This window comes from Ambystoma mexicanum, chromosome 7q (genome assembly GCF_040938575.1).
Source record: "Ambystoma mexicanum isolate Mex_15411 chromosome 7q, UKY_AmexF1_1, whole genome shotgun sequence".
Lineage (NCBI taxonomy): Eukaryota > Metazoa > Chordata > Amphibia > Caudata > Ambystomatidae > Ambystoma > Ambystoma mexicanum.
Window position 1 is genome coordinate 515996092 of NC_090941.1, and position 14798 is coordinate 516010889.

Genomic DNA, 14798 nt, shown 5'->3' on the forward strand with positions numbered 1-14798 from the left:
AAAGTGAGCTATTGTGATTGTGTATATAATCTTGAACCCTAATTATATAAAGACTGTTATCACTAACATAGTGTGTGTACATTCCTTTATGGATGCTTGGGGACTAAACTGTGCTTAAGAACCAGCCCGCATCACCTCCTGAGAAGCTAGGCCTTGATTGCTCACCCACGTTTACCAAATATAGAATCTTGGCTGGGGTCCCCTGTATATATAAAACAGGTCGTACCTCTAATTTTTATGAGAGGAAAGTGGTATATAGGGTACTTTTGATATGAGAAAAAAATGTGAACCACCAACTACCTCCTGCTCCTTAGTTTCCTACGACTTTTATATTGTCGGTATACCACAACGCCCTTAGTGAGTTACAGATTAGTTTGAAACCCTTTAGACCAACTCATAAAAAACCTATTTTATCACAAAATCATTAATTATGTTTGTCATTACATCATTTTCTTAACACATACTTAAAACACTCAGACATATACCTAACACATCATTCTATATGTACATACATTCATTGATGTTGGGTTAGTCCAGACTTGACAAACCATATTATCAGTGCTCCTATTAATGCAAAAAGTTCTGTACAGTTTTAAGAGCTTTCTTGATCAGAGCAGTGTCTTACCCTCAGTGTCTCTTAAAGAAAATGAGTCTAATGCTGCCAAACTCAAAACACCCCCTAAGTTCTAAAATAGTCTGGTTGTTCTTTTCTTTAAAGACACTTGGCACTGTCTCCGAAAGATGCTTTCTTGATTGTCACCTTTTTAGATGCTTGGATAAACTAAGAAGAAAAGAACAACCAGACTATATTAGAACTTAGGGGGTGTTTTGAGTTTGGCAGCATCAGACTCATTTTCTCCTCTGGGGTCCTCTGTGTCTCTCCTCTGCCATATAGAGAGCAGGAGTACAGATGCAACCCTCCAGTCTTTACAGATATGTAGGTGCCTTCTTAGCGAGACATTTGATTTGTGACAGTGATTTAAAAATAATTATTTTATAGGTGCTATGGGCTTCCCTCCTGGTAGTGAACATGTGGTATGATTTCTTTTTTTTTTTAAATTTTTTTTTTTTAAGTCCAAGGGCTGCTCGCAGAGCTTTATTTTGCAGCAGTTGCAATTTGGCCAGGTTGGTGTTTGAGGTTCCATACACTATCAAAGTAAATATCCTTACCAGGAATGGGCAAAGGTGCTACCATCTTCTAGTCCTGCAACCTTTTAGAAAGGCAAAACAGGTTCTTGCCCCTTTTCCACTTAACAATCAAACAACAGGGATTAGGCAAAAGACAGAACCATTTACTACGCGGTTTCTTTTTGCTGGGGATTTGCAAGCAGATCAAACATTATCTGGAGGCCTGTTTAATTTGCAGTTATGTGGCATTAGCTGCCTTGTGCCTTCTCCTCGTTAACATCATCTCACAGATGAGGATGACTTGCATTGTCCTTTCAGCCCATTCAAAGGTGCGACAAATACATCCTTGTTATCGTCACCTATCCCACTAGATATCCTGATGCTTTTTATCTCAGGATTGACACTATGCAACGCATCTTAACATTTGGGACCTTAATTCTCCCTGGTGGGATTTCCTAAAGAAATCTGGAAAGAACAGAGAACCACCGCTATGGCAAAACTGATATCCGCCCTGAAAAACCTTCTCCACATAATCACCCCATGTACATCCATGTACTGTACCTCAATGCCTGGTTTAGTGGAGAGTTTTAACCCAATGCTCAAGATTCTTCTGTTAAAGGTCGTAGCTGAAGTCACCCAGGACTCTGATGATCTTTTATCATGGACCCTGCTTACTGTGCGGATAACACCTCAGTCTTCCAGGGGGATCCTCCCTTTCATACTAGTGAATAGCATAGAACCTGGGATATCTTGGACATGTTACAAGAACTTTGGAAGTGTCAAGAAGGTATGGGTCAAAAATGTGTCCCACTTAGTGGAGGATACCCTTGCACATGTTCACCTGGTACATTCCCTAGTCAGCCAACGTCTATAGAAAAAAAACAGATGAGACAAGCCTGTCTGAGGATTTCAAATGGAGGGCAAGGTCCATGTCATCCTATCAACATCTGAATATAAGCTAGTTAACTGGCATCGACATTACGTAATGGTATAAGTGCTCAGAGACCTCAATTATCAACTACAACAAGATGAGTATCAGAAGCCCAAACAGGTTTACCATATAAATTGTTTGAAAGCATTGAAGGAACCCCTCTAGGCACCACTAGAATCTGCGCGGGATGTACTCTTTGCCACTGTATTGCTGAACAGCAGGGGAAGATTGTTTTGAAGGCTCTTAAGACCATTCAAGATTCCAATTTATTGGCCTTCCTACATCACATTCAGCATGTCGTCTTCAGCAAACTAGGCATGATCAAAGGCTTGGTACACTGAATCGAGACTCACACAGTCGAACTTGTGAGGCGAAAGTCCTATCAATTTCCTGAGGCCCATTGCTAAGCTATTCAGAAGGAAGTCAAGATGTCAGACCAGACTGTTTTTAAACTTTCGCAGAGCATGTAGTCTTCACCAGTTATCAAGGTGGGAACACCATATGGCAAGTCGAGGTTCTAAATAGACTTATGGAAAGTCAATGAGATCTCCAAGTTCCACGCGCATTCTATGCCTTTCATAGATTAAATGATTAGCGAAATTAGAACATTTCAGTACACATCAAAATTGGGCCTCACCAAATGATACTGGCAGATTTCCCTGTCACCAGAAGATCAAGAGAAAACGGCCTTCATTATGCCCATTAGTTAGTCTCGCCTAGGCTATTGTCCTATACAAAACCTGGAGTACACATATGCAACATTAATATTGTCAAAATCTATAGCATTTCGGTATGCAAGTGAATACAAGCAAGTGCGATCTGGCTAGGTCCGTGGTCGGGTATCTTGGTTTCAAAGTAGGGAAGGCTACGATGTTACTCCAGAAAGACAAGTTAAAAAAGCAAAATATCTCAAGTCTAAAAAAAAGCTTTGGGCTGTCCTTGGAGTAGTCAGCTATTATAGATGATGAATTTCTAAGTTCTCAATACTGGTGGCCTCACTAGCTGACCAACTCAAGGAGAACCAGCTGAATAAACTCAAGTCAATGACAGAAGCAGAAACATTTTTGGCTAGTTGAAACTATCCTATTGCCATCCGTCTACCCTCTTAATGCCTGAATTCAAGGAAACCTATCTTGCAGATTGATTTCTCATGTGACCGTAAGTCTAGGAGAAGTCCTCTCCCAGATTCAAAATGTGGTAGAGCAGTCAATCCTCTTATCTTAGGTTATAGCCCAGAGAGTTTAATTATGCCACTATAGAATGGTAATGCTTGGGCATTCAATGACATAAATATTCCCTTAAATATTCTATAACTGTCAGAAAATGTGTGCTAGTTACTGATCATGCCTACGGCATGGTTGCCCAGAAATAAAGAAGCCAATGCTCAGATCGTGCCTTGTTTCATCCCCCTGGGGAGGGAGCTTGAAGGAAGAGCAGGAGTTATAAGACAATGGGGGTAATTCCGAGGTTAGTGCTAAGGGAACAACGATGCCGGTAAAGGAATACCAGCATTGATTACCGCTACAGGCCATTCTGACCAGCCCGACCGCTATTAGCGGCATCGTAAAGTACGGTGCCGATAATAGTGGTCTGGGCGCGAGCACGCGACCCACCATTCCAGAAATAGCGGCATGCCGTAAACAGGATGAGATCACAAGGTAAGCGGACATGCAAATCAAGGCGTTAAAAGTGGTTAACGGCATGCCGTAAATACCGGCATAGCAGACCTACCGTAAAATGCCATGTGCAGTGATCTCAACTGCCACAGGTGTACACAATCGGCACATGTGGAGGCAATGGAATCTGGCCCACTACAAAAGTAGCACACCCACACACCACACCAAGATCAATCCAATAGCAGTGTCAACACATCAGCAGGAGGACATGCATGCATTGCAACACCAACAGCAGGCACCACAGAGGAGACGCAGCAGGAGAAGGAGGGTGAGACAGGCCCTGCATGCCCCACCAGTGCAGCCAGCGTAACTATGCATGCAGCTCCCAATCCAAAACATCATAGACAGTCCCTCCAACCCAACCCCACAGCACAACCAAATTATTAGGGGGGGAGGATGGTGGGACGTATGGAGGAAAGGGGACTATGGACTAGGAGTATGTTAGTCACTATGGTGAGTAACTATTAATTATTCCTACATCCCATCCCCGTTCCTATATACTGCATGGGCGATTACAACTGAATGTAGCCCCAGGGTGGAGAGGTGAACCTCCTTAAGAAAACAAGTTCCTTAGAACCACCTGTCCGAAAGCCGCATCTGACTTAGAGCCGGCGTCCAAACCGGCTTTCTGCAAGCACTACGAAGGGGTGGCCGCCCTGCTGATGACCTGCTACGGAACCTGTCTCTGGAATGCGACGGCTGTGGACTTGGCTCTGGCAGTGTGGGCATGCATGTTAGCTGGAAGTGGTTTGTGCTGCCCCTCATAGGCCTCCTTGATGGCCGAAACCATCCACCTTGCTATAGAGGCCTTGGATGCCTGATACCCAGGCCTTGACCACCCCACGAAGGTGACAAATAGAGCATCCGACTTGCAGAAGCTCTTGGTCCTGTCCATATAGAATTTCAGAGTGTGCCGGACATCCAGACAGTGCAATACCCTTTGAGCATCATCCTTAGGATCAGCAAAAAACAAGGTAACACTATCTCATCGTTTAGATGGTAAGAAGAGACTACCTTAGGTAGGAACGCAGGGTGTGTTCTCATGACCACCTTATCTTCGTTCAAAGTAGTATAGGGTGCTGAAGCCACCAGTGCCTGGATCTCGCCGACTCTACGAGCGGAGGTGAGACCCCCCTCCAACAAAGCTGTTTTAATGGTGAGCAGTCTGATGTCCACGGACGCCATTGGCTCGAAAAAGTTTGTGCGCTAGGGTACCCAACACTAGAGTGAGATCCCACACCTGATGTGGTTTCTTGATGGGTGGGTAGAGCCTGCTGAGGCCCGCCAGATGTTTACCCACTGGGTTAGAGGAGGAGAAGACCTCCTCTGACGAGTTCCTGTAGGCACCTATGGCTGCCAAGTAGGTGTGGCATGTGTCGATTTGCACCCTGGAGTGAGTGAGGTGTGCAGAGAAGGAGAGCACATTGTCCAATGTGCAAGTAAGGTGGGGGTCGATCTCCTTAGAGTTCGCCCAGTGACAGAACCTAGTCCATTTACTCTTGTACTGGCTCCTAGTGCCCTGAATGATGACTAGGTTAGCCTGAGACCGGCTCAGATGCTTCAGTGTGACCTATTCAGGAACCACGCTGCTAGGGCTAATTTCTGTGGAGCCAGATGGATGACCCTGCCCAGCTGCTGGAAGAGAAGATAAGCTGGACCCAGCAGCAGGTGAATTGGTGGCCTGTCCGAGAGGCTGAGGAGCTCGGAGAACCAAGGTCTCACTGGCCACCACAGAGCTATCAGAATGATGGAGAGGTGACATGACTCTTATCTTGAAGATCACCCTGTGGACCAGGGGAGTGGGGGGGGGGGAACGCATATGCTGTCATGTTGTTCCACTGTATCTGGAAAGCGTCGCCCAGGGAGCCAGGGCCCTGGTCTTGCTAAGATGCGAACTGCGGGCACTTCCTGTTGAACCAGGTGGCAAAAAGGTCCACCTGAGTATGCCCCCATCTGCTGAAGATCCCCAGCAGGACCTGATCGTTCAATTGCCATTCGTAATTGTCCGCTCACAGTCTGCTGAGCCTGTTCGCTTCCAGGTTGGACTCCCGCAGGAGGTGGATAGCGGTCAGGTAGATGTTCTCCAGGGCCCGTTTCCACATGTTGACCGCTAGGCTGCAATGCGAAGGGGACCTGATGCCACCCTGCTTGTTGACATAATACATGCTGGTGGAGCTGTCCATCTGAATGAGGACGACCTTGCCCCCAATGAGTGTAAAGAAATCTTTGAGAGCTAGCCAGAATGCTTTCACCTCCAGCCAGTTGGTATGAGACTCCTGCTGCTCCTGCAGGGACCAGACTCCATGGACACTGTAGCTGTCCAGAGTAGCCCCCCAGCCTTCTAGGGAGGAATCTGTGGTGATGGTGACTTGAAGGGCTGCCTGTCGGAAGGGCTTGCCCGTCTGCAGGTTACAGTCCCTGGACCACCAGGTGAGGTCCAGGTGGAGAGAAGGAGGAATGGTGACCAGCTTTGCTTGGAAGCCCTGCTCCTGATTCCATGAGGCTGTGAAGTTCAGCTGTAATCTCCTCATCGTGAGTCTCATGTGGGGGTACTGCCAGTAGGACCGCTGCAATGATACCCAATAAATGCTGGTACCACCATGCCGAGGTCACCTCCTGGCTGAGGAAGTGACCTACGGCCCTCTTGATGGTCATGATCTTGTCCTCCAGGGGGAAAACTCTCTTGGAGCTTAGGTCCCACATGAGGCCCAGAAAGGTCAGGCTCTGTGTAGGCTGCAGCTGAGACTTCTTGAGGTTGATAGGAATCCCAGTTCATGGACCGTGCTCGTAAGGAGGAAGTGTGGTGAACCGCCTCAGGAGATCTCGCCCTGACGAGCCAGTCGTCCAGGTACGGGTAGAATGGTGGCCCTGGGCCTAGAGGAGGGCCGCCACTGCATTCATCAGTCTGGTGAATACCCTGGGGGCAGAGTTGAGGCTGAAGGGTAGAACCTTGTATTGGAAGTGGCAGCCCATGATCCTGAACCGTAGAAAGGAGCAATGTGGCTGCCATATTGGGACGTGTAGATAAGCGTCCTTCAGATCCAGGGAGCACATCCAGTCTCCCCTGCACAGTGTCTCCCCGATGAGTGCTGGTGTAACCATCTTGAATTTCTGAAGAGGGAGGGAAGGAGGGAGAGGTTGAGGGTGGAGAGGTCCAACACAACTCTCAGGCCAGCCTGGTGGTTCTTTTGTATGCTGAAAATCAAATCCTGGAGTAGAGGCCCAAGCCTTGCTGGGAGGCTGAAACATCTTCCACCGCCTGGCTCTCGACGAACGAACGGATTTCTGCCAACATAGTTGCTTTCCTAATCTGTGGGAGTGGAGGGAGGAATCAGTAGATGGTACCCCATGGACACTACAGATAGGATCCAGGGGTCTGCCAACTTCTGATGCCAACACTGGGCATAAAGCGCAAGCATGCCCCCCCACCAGAGACATGTGGACCCAAAGGGGCGCATCATACTTTCTTTACCTCTGAGGCTGGTGTGGAGGAGGGGGACTGAATGAAGCCCTTGCCCCCCCCCCCTTTTGTTGTTTGCGCTGGTGCTGACTCTGAGAACGGTCAGGCTGTCTGGACCTCCGTTCTTGGAAGCCCCGGAACCCACCGAACGCCCTCCCCTTATCGGAGTGTTGATGCGACTGGATGTACGCCTTGGGCGTGGCCTACGTAAGGATAGATAAAGACTTTGCAGTTTGGGAACAGTTTTTCTTTTTATCTAGCTCCTCGTCGGTGGTGGAGTGAAAGAGGTCGCCACCCTCGAATGGAAGGTCCAATATGGGTTCCTGGATGTCCGGGTAGAATTTGGTAGCCCAGAGCCAAGCAGTCCTTCTCATGTTCGTGGCAATGCCGATGGCCAGGCCTGAGGTGTCGATGTGGGCCACTGTGGACTCCATGATGTCCGGCGCCACCAATTTAGCCTCTGCCATCCCCGCCTTGGGTTAACGGCTGCCAGCATGGCATCCGCGTTGGATTGACGAAGGTGCAGCGAGGCATTGGAATTAACCTTCTTTCCGTAAGCCTCCAAGATCTTCTCCTCCTTGCCTAGAAGCACAGAGGACAAGGTGGCCGAGGACGACTGAGGCTTGGAATAGAGTGACGCACAGCGATCACCAAGGAGTGTGGTCGAGGGTGTGCTGACAGCAAGATTGGATCCCCTCCAATTGCCTATAATTGGTGTCAAGGTGCTGATTGACAGGCTGGGCTGAATGGAGTTTAAGCCATCCCTTTTTGGCCAAGGCGACAATGTCCTTCTGCATCGGGATCCCCATTTTATCCGCAGGACGTAGAGTGAGGACCTCAGCCAGAACCCTGACTTGGGTTGTTCAACCTCGGGTTGAGGAAGACCCAAATACTCTGCCAAACCTGCGAGCCGTTCATGGAAGGTCTTGGCTGACGACGGCATGTCGGGGTCCTCTACCTCTTCAGTGTCCACCACGGTGTCTGGTTGGTCCGGAGCAGGTGGAGGAATGCTGGGCGCCGAGGGCTGCAGTGTGGAGACCGGAGCTGGTGGCTGTTGTAGAGGCTGGTGTGGCAGCGGAGGCGGAATCGAAGGAGCCAGCAAGGGCAGCAGGGGCTGCACGGGCACCTGCAGCGCTGGAGCCATAGGAGGAATGACTATAGGCGCCGGCAGAGGGGCCGGTGGGAGCATGTCCCTCATCACATCCCAAAGGATGGCCCCCATCTGAGGAGATCTCATAAGAGTGAGGAACTTTTAAATGGGACCGGTGCACACTCTGTCTAGTTGATTGCGGGGTAAATCTGCCCTGCAATGCTGATGGATAAGCTGTAGGTCACGTACCTGGTTGACACCAGTCCCACCTCTTAACTCGTTCTCCCACCTGCTCCGTACCAAGGGGTGGTATCGGACGAGCAGCCATTTTGTCTGGCATGGCAGCCATCTTGTCAAGCTGCGTACCAAAGTTGTGGTGCTTGGCTCACTGGGCTTGGCCTCCTCCCCAGGACTCTTAGCGGTGGATCATGAGACCTGCCCTGCACCTCAGGACGGGGCCTGGTAGGTGTATTGCCCTCAGCAGTATCGTCGGTAGTGCTGCGTGCAGGCGCCCCCTCAGACATATGGCCGGTACTAGGGCATAGCCCCTCGGATGTACACCGGGTAAAAGAACCTTGCAGTCTCTCTGCACTGTCCCTGAAAGGATCCAATGACCCCTCTGCCTGGCGGCCGGTAGCTGAAACAGCCTTGGTACAAGTGCTGGTGCGAGAACCTGGAATGTTCATTCCGCTCTGGCGTTTCCTTGGGAAGGAGTCACCCTTGCGGTGTGTGATGGAAAAAAGCAGCCCTACCTTGGGCTTTGACTTGTGTCTGATGAAGTCCTTCAAGTCTTCTGGAGGCGACCTCTCAAAGAGCTCCCTCCACCGAGCTAACCTGTTCTTCAGAGCACATGGTACAACCTTCCCACCCGTGAATGGGGCCAAGGCAGCAGAGGCAAAAATCATGGGGGTCAGACGTAGGAAAGAGCCCTTAGCAGGCTGGACACCTGCTGAGCCCGCTGATGTCGACATGCGCCGGGAAGGAGAGTTAGCGCCAGAGGACTGAGTACCTGATTCATAAAGAAAAGACAAAACACAGAAGAAAGTATCCGGAGAAGAGCACGTGGTATACAAGGCCGAAGTCAAACCCAGGACCGCTGGTGAAATCGGCCCATTCCCGTCAACGCAGAAAAGGGGACTGGGGAATGGCGCTGGTGGGCAGAGTCAGGGAGTGCATGCTCCCAGGCCGTGCCCCAGCGCGCCTCTAAATTTAAAGGGGAAGAAGGTTTTTTTCTGGTGAAAAAGGTTGCGTCTCCTGTCCCTAGCGAGGGGACGCCCATGCAGTATGGAGGAAAGAGGACGGGACATAGGAGTACATGTATTGATACTTGGAAGATGCAGTTTATGAGCATGACTCCAACTCGTCTATACTCTCTCTGGCACAGCAGTTCTTCAGCAGGACACAGAGCAGTTGCTGATCCCGCTGCCTCATATTTACAAACTGTGCATATTTGTTTCTCCTCACATGCATCTGTGTCTGTGTTCCAAGATGATGGGCTGGTCTACTAATGGCTTCATTCACGGAACGGTGTGCCCAGCCAGAAAATAAATAAACACACCGGACGTATTACTGCATAAGTGACCCCAGACAAAAAAACAATTACCAGTCACCTAAGCAAGTCATAGATAGAAGCCTGACTCAACAGGGGGGGGGGGGGGGGAGAACACGACCCTATAAAAGCCGAGGAAGAGATATAAAGGGTAAAGGTTTTTGGAGTAGTGGATCCGTGACATGTAGAGCGGTGGAAGCACAGATAAAGCTGAAGGAGCAAGAGGAGAAGAAGGTGCAGAGGGAGGTTAAGGTACACTAGGAGGTGAAGAGAGTTTAAGGAGCATGGTGGTGGTGGAGAGAGCAGAAGGTTTGGGTGGGGGTGTGGAGAGTTGCAGTGCAGGGGAGGGGAAAAGTACTGAAGAGGTTGAAGGATGAGAACATGAAGGAGTGGGAGAGAGCAGAAGAGATTGGAGGAAGTGAAAATCAGGTAGGAGGAGAATGAGCAACAGAGGGTGGAAGAGGCCAAGAAAGAGCTGGCAGGGAGGAGAGAAAGCCTATTTCTTGGAGGAGGGGAGAGGTTGCTGGTTGTAAGGCAAGTGGGATGTTATATAGTCTTTGGACCATGTTTCCTGGGTCACTTCTAAATGAGACCACCCAGGAAAGGTTGCCTAGAGAAGAGTGAACCACGAGGGGTGCAGGGCTGGCAGGACATGCAGTGGGCCCGGAAAAAGGAAGTGAGGGAGCAGGCAAGTTGATTGTGAGGGCCTGAGGGATTGGAATGGAGGTTTAGACGTCAGGCTGATCTGGAGGGCAAGAAGTGGGCTTATGTACAGGAATTTGCTTGGCAGGGGTGAACAGACAGGGTCGCTGAGACATGGTGGGGGTGATCAGAGGCATACAGCTTGCAGGGCATAGGGATTGAAACGCTGATTGCAGCAAAATTCCAACCATTCTAGGCCAACCAAAAAAGTCTTTCTTTTAAGACCACCTTAGAGGTCCTGTTGGAGGTTGCTCAAAGGTCGTACATAAAAGGCAGGCTTTTTTTGGAGCGGTCTACAACAGACAAGCTAAACAAATAGAAGGCCCAGTGACAAGTCATACAGTTGGCAACAGTCAACCCATTGTCTGGGAGAAGTGGAAGCAGGAATCAAACTCTGGGTGAAAAACCGAGTTTGTCAGTTGGCTTGGGAGGATGGGGGTCAGAATGAAGACTTAGAGAACGGCTCGCAAGCAGGAATGAGCATTGATTCATTGAAAGAAGTGAGACAGACTTGGGTACCAGTAACCGCACCATGAGACAGCAAAGCAGAGTGGAAGTCAACTGGGTACGTCAAGACCATCCAGGCCTGCTTACTTTGGAGACACTGTGGATCTTACTGCAAGAAAGCCTAGAAATTCCACAGCTTTACATCACCTAGAGGGGCGACCCATTTGTCTGCCAGGAGTGACCCACCAAGATGTCACCTGACATGGCAACATTGTGCTTAAAGGTTCAGTGACACCAGGGACAGACCTGTGGGTTTCTGAAGCAAGAAGACTTTCCTTTTTGTGTTTTGCAGTTTTGGACATTGTCTTGAATAAAACCTTTTGAACCAGACCTAACAGTTGCATCATCTGCATTGTCCAACTGGCTTTCACATGAGGGAAATCCTGAGAGCTAAGAGCCACAGCAGGTTTTCTTTTATGGTATATAAAAAGCTCCTTCAGGTTGGCACTCATCTGTGGGCCGATGATTTCAGGCATTATGACCCATCAGAAAAGTGAAGAATACAGCAGGTGAAGTAGCTCACAAGTTAAAACGGACAAAGAATAAAAGTACATTCATTTTCAAAATGGGATCCTTTAAAGTCTGGTGGACTATTAGAAGGAGGGGTACACAATGTGCGAGAAAGACTGTAGATTGTTTGATAAAGTACCATGTTCAATGCAGCCTTCAACGCTTGGAGACCTAATCAGGGCTCAGTTGACCGAAATTGCGAACCTGTGAAAAGGTGCTGTTAAAAAATCCCCTGCTTTACTTTGGTGACATCTAGAGGGGAGTGGTCAATGCGGCCAGGTGTCTCCCCAAGCCAGTGTAGGGTGGGCCCAGAGGTGGTACAGGGAGACTCCCCCTGGCAACCACAACCTAGTCCCTGTCAAGGGCAGAGGATAGTCCCATTAGGACATTTATAGAGTCTGTGATTTTGAGGGCGACAGCGCCTTCAACTAGGAAACAAAGATGAAATTAGCATGGCAATGCTCTCCACCTCCCCAAACAGAAGTATTTTAAGTATACCTAGAGTAAATGTTTTACCTGTAAGAGAATGGAAATCTGCAATTGAAGGAAACCATGCAGTAAAGAAAGTAAACTCTCTCTGCGCCAGTAGTGGATGCCCTCTCAGACATAACAGAGGCAGACATCATATATCTACAGCAGTCACAGTTCACGATGGCTCGCACTTGAAAGGCACATAACATTTTCTTGTGGCATTTACACAGCAAGGCTGCAGGCATCAGTCACGTCGGAATTTCTTAGAATGCTCGTACAGTGAGTCTGCATGTACAGAGGCATTCGCTAAAAAATCAAATTAGCCGAGTAATTTAACCCTTCTTAAAAAGTCTAAGAACAACTTCAAGAATTGGCTGAGACAACACAAATACCAAATAAGATAACAGGACAGTGAAAAAATGCTAAAATTGGTCACAAGTAAAAACATCTCAGGCATCTGGAAACTTATTAACGACCTGAGTTTGCCGGTGGACTCGAGAATTGTAAATCCAGTATCTTCGAGCATAGGAGGACCACTATCATAAATTGTACCATGCTAACAATTTTGGCCCGATAAATAGATGACTTAATTCAAATGAAGCATGGGACCTAAAATATGATGAACAGGATATCATAGACCTGATAAAAAATTCAAGTTCCTCAAGGGCGGCCGGGCCTGATGGTCTTACCAATGACATCTTAAAACAATAAACAGAAAAATGGGCCCCGTTCATGGTAAAATTGTTCGATGTCATAATGAGGGTAAAGACGATTCCTGTTTCATGGACCAAAACTATAGTTGTCCCCATATTCAAGAAGGGCGATAGGTCAGATCCACGCAACTATAGGCCTATCACCCTACTCGATGTTGTGGGAAAAATATTTGCGGCTGTAGTTTTGAAACAACTGAATGCTTGGAGCTGGGCATCTAACCATCAAGACTCATGGCGGTCGGGCTTTCGCAAAGGCATAGGCACGACTCTGAATCTGTTTATTATTAACAAACTAAAATGCATGGTAAAACAAAAAAACTACAAGTCCATCCATTTTGCGTCAGTTGTCCTAGAACAGGCATTTGATCGAAAAATTTTATGGAACAAATTAAGAAAATGGGGATGCCCAAACGATTTGAGAGAGCCCCTGGAGGCCCTACACAACGAAACGTCGCTCAGCATCAGACTAGACAGAAATGAAACACTGTCAAACAATATACCTTCACAAAATGTTCTCAAACAGGGTTGTCGGTTGGCACCGGCGGTCTTCTGTTTGTTTATATCAGATATGTTTGAAGCCTTTAAAACAACAAGAAGCTGCGAGCCCTAGAGCTATATATTCAGGAAAACGCGCTTAGGATTAATCCAACAAAATCAAAAATCCTAACATTGGGACCAAACAAACAAGTAAACAAGAGTAAGAAATTCAGGTGGTCCTAAATGGGGAACTAGTTCCAGTTGTTTCATCAATGGTATATCTTGGGATTACACTAAATGACAGTATTAATGATGGACCAGGAGTACTTAGACTGCGAAGCAAAGTAGAAAGCTTGGCATCACAAGCGTTGCTCATCAACCATCACTACTGTTCTTTTTCTTGCCTATCCCTTATAGACTTCTACAAATTAAAAGTCTCTCCAATTTTGACTTATGCAGCGGAGGCAAACTTTTTTTTAAATCCCAAGGTTTGCTCCTCTCTGGAGGGACTTTTTTGGAAAAGGGTTTTGAGGCTTCCAAAGACTATACCAATTGAATGTGTAAGGAAGGAACTGGGCCTAACGTCACTGTATGTTGCCACGCTATGGAAGTCATTGGCTCTATACAGTAAATGTGTTAACCTGCAGGATAGAAGTGGATTTTCCTCTATAAAAAAAGCCCCAACAAGTAAACAGGTTCCTGCACTGACTATGTGGCAGAAAACGTGCATAAGTATTTTGGAAAACATTGCACTAACAGAAAAACTGCTAATGGAAGATCCAACTAGGGTCAAGAAAAAGCTCCTGGACCATGATTGGATTTTGACCCAGGAGAAGTTGTGGTCATACAAAATTGCTGTCCCAGGGCGTGATGAAATGTACACAAGGGGCACGGTTCTTCCATACCTGGAAAGGTTCCCTTCTAGAGTGGAAAGGCAAAACTTCATAAGATTCCGGTTGAACCTTTATCCAACAAGGGAAGTTACAGAAAGAAGAAAAAAGGCCCAGGTGGATCGACTATTATCTTGTCAAATTTGTGGCAATGGGGCAGAAACCCTTTACCACTTGCTCATGAGATGTGATTCATTAGCAGTTCTGAGGGATAAATTGTTGGGAAAATTCCTAGGAGAATTTGAATTAAGAACACTGGAAGAGTGGTGGTCAATTTTAAGATGGAGAAGGAAACTATCTTTGACTCTGGCACTCTTGAATTTTTTGAAGGACATTTTTGTAACTTTGGATAATTAGGTCATTACCCGGGCCTTGGAAATTTGAGCAGTTCTTTATTTATTTATTTTTAATGTTCATGTTCATTTAAATGTGGTGCTTTTCTTTCTTCTGATTCTGTATTTTCTTCTGCATTTAAGGTTTAAATGTAAACCAATTGATGCTAAATAAAAAATCATATTTTCAGCCTTACAAATTGATGCCACATAAACAGGGAAATAGTGCCAAATTCAAAAATACTTTCGTTTTATACCCTATCCTGTTAACGCCTGCTGAGCCCCAGTATTCACTTTCTACCTACACCAAGGGGATGCCATGAAGAGCCCAGAGCAGCACAGAGGAAGGGAATTCAAATCCA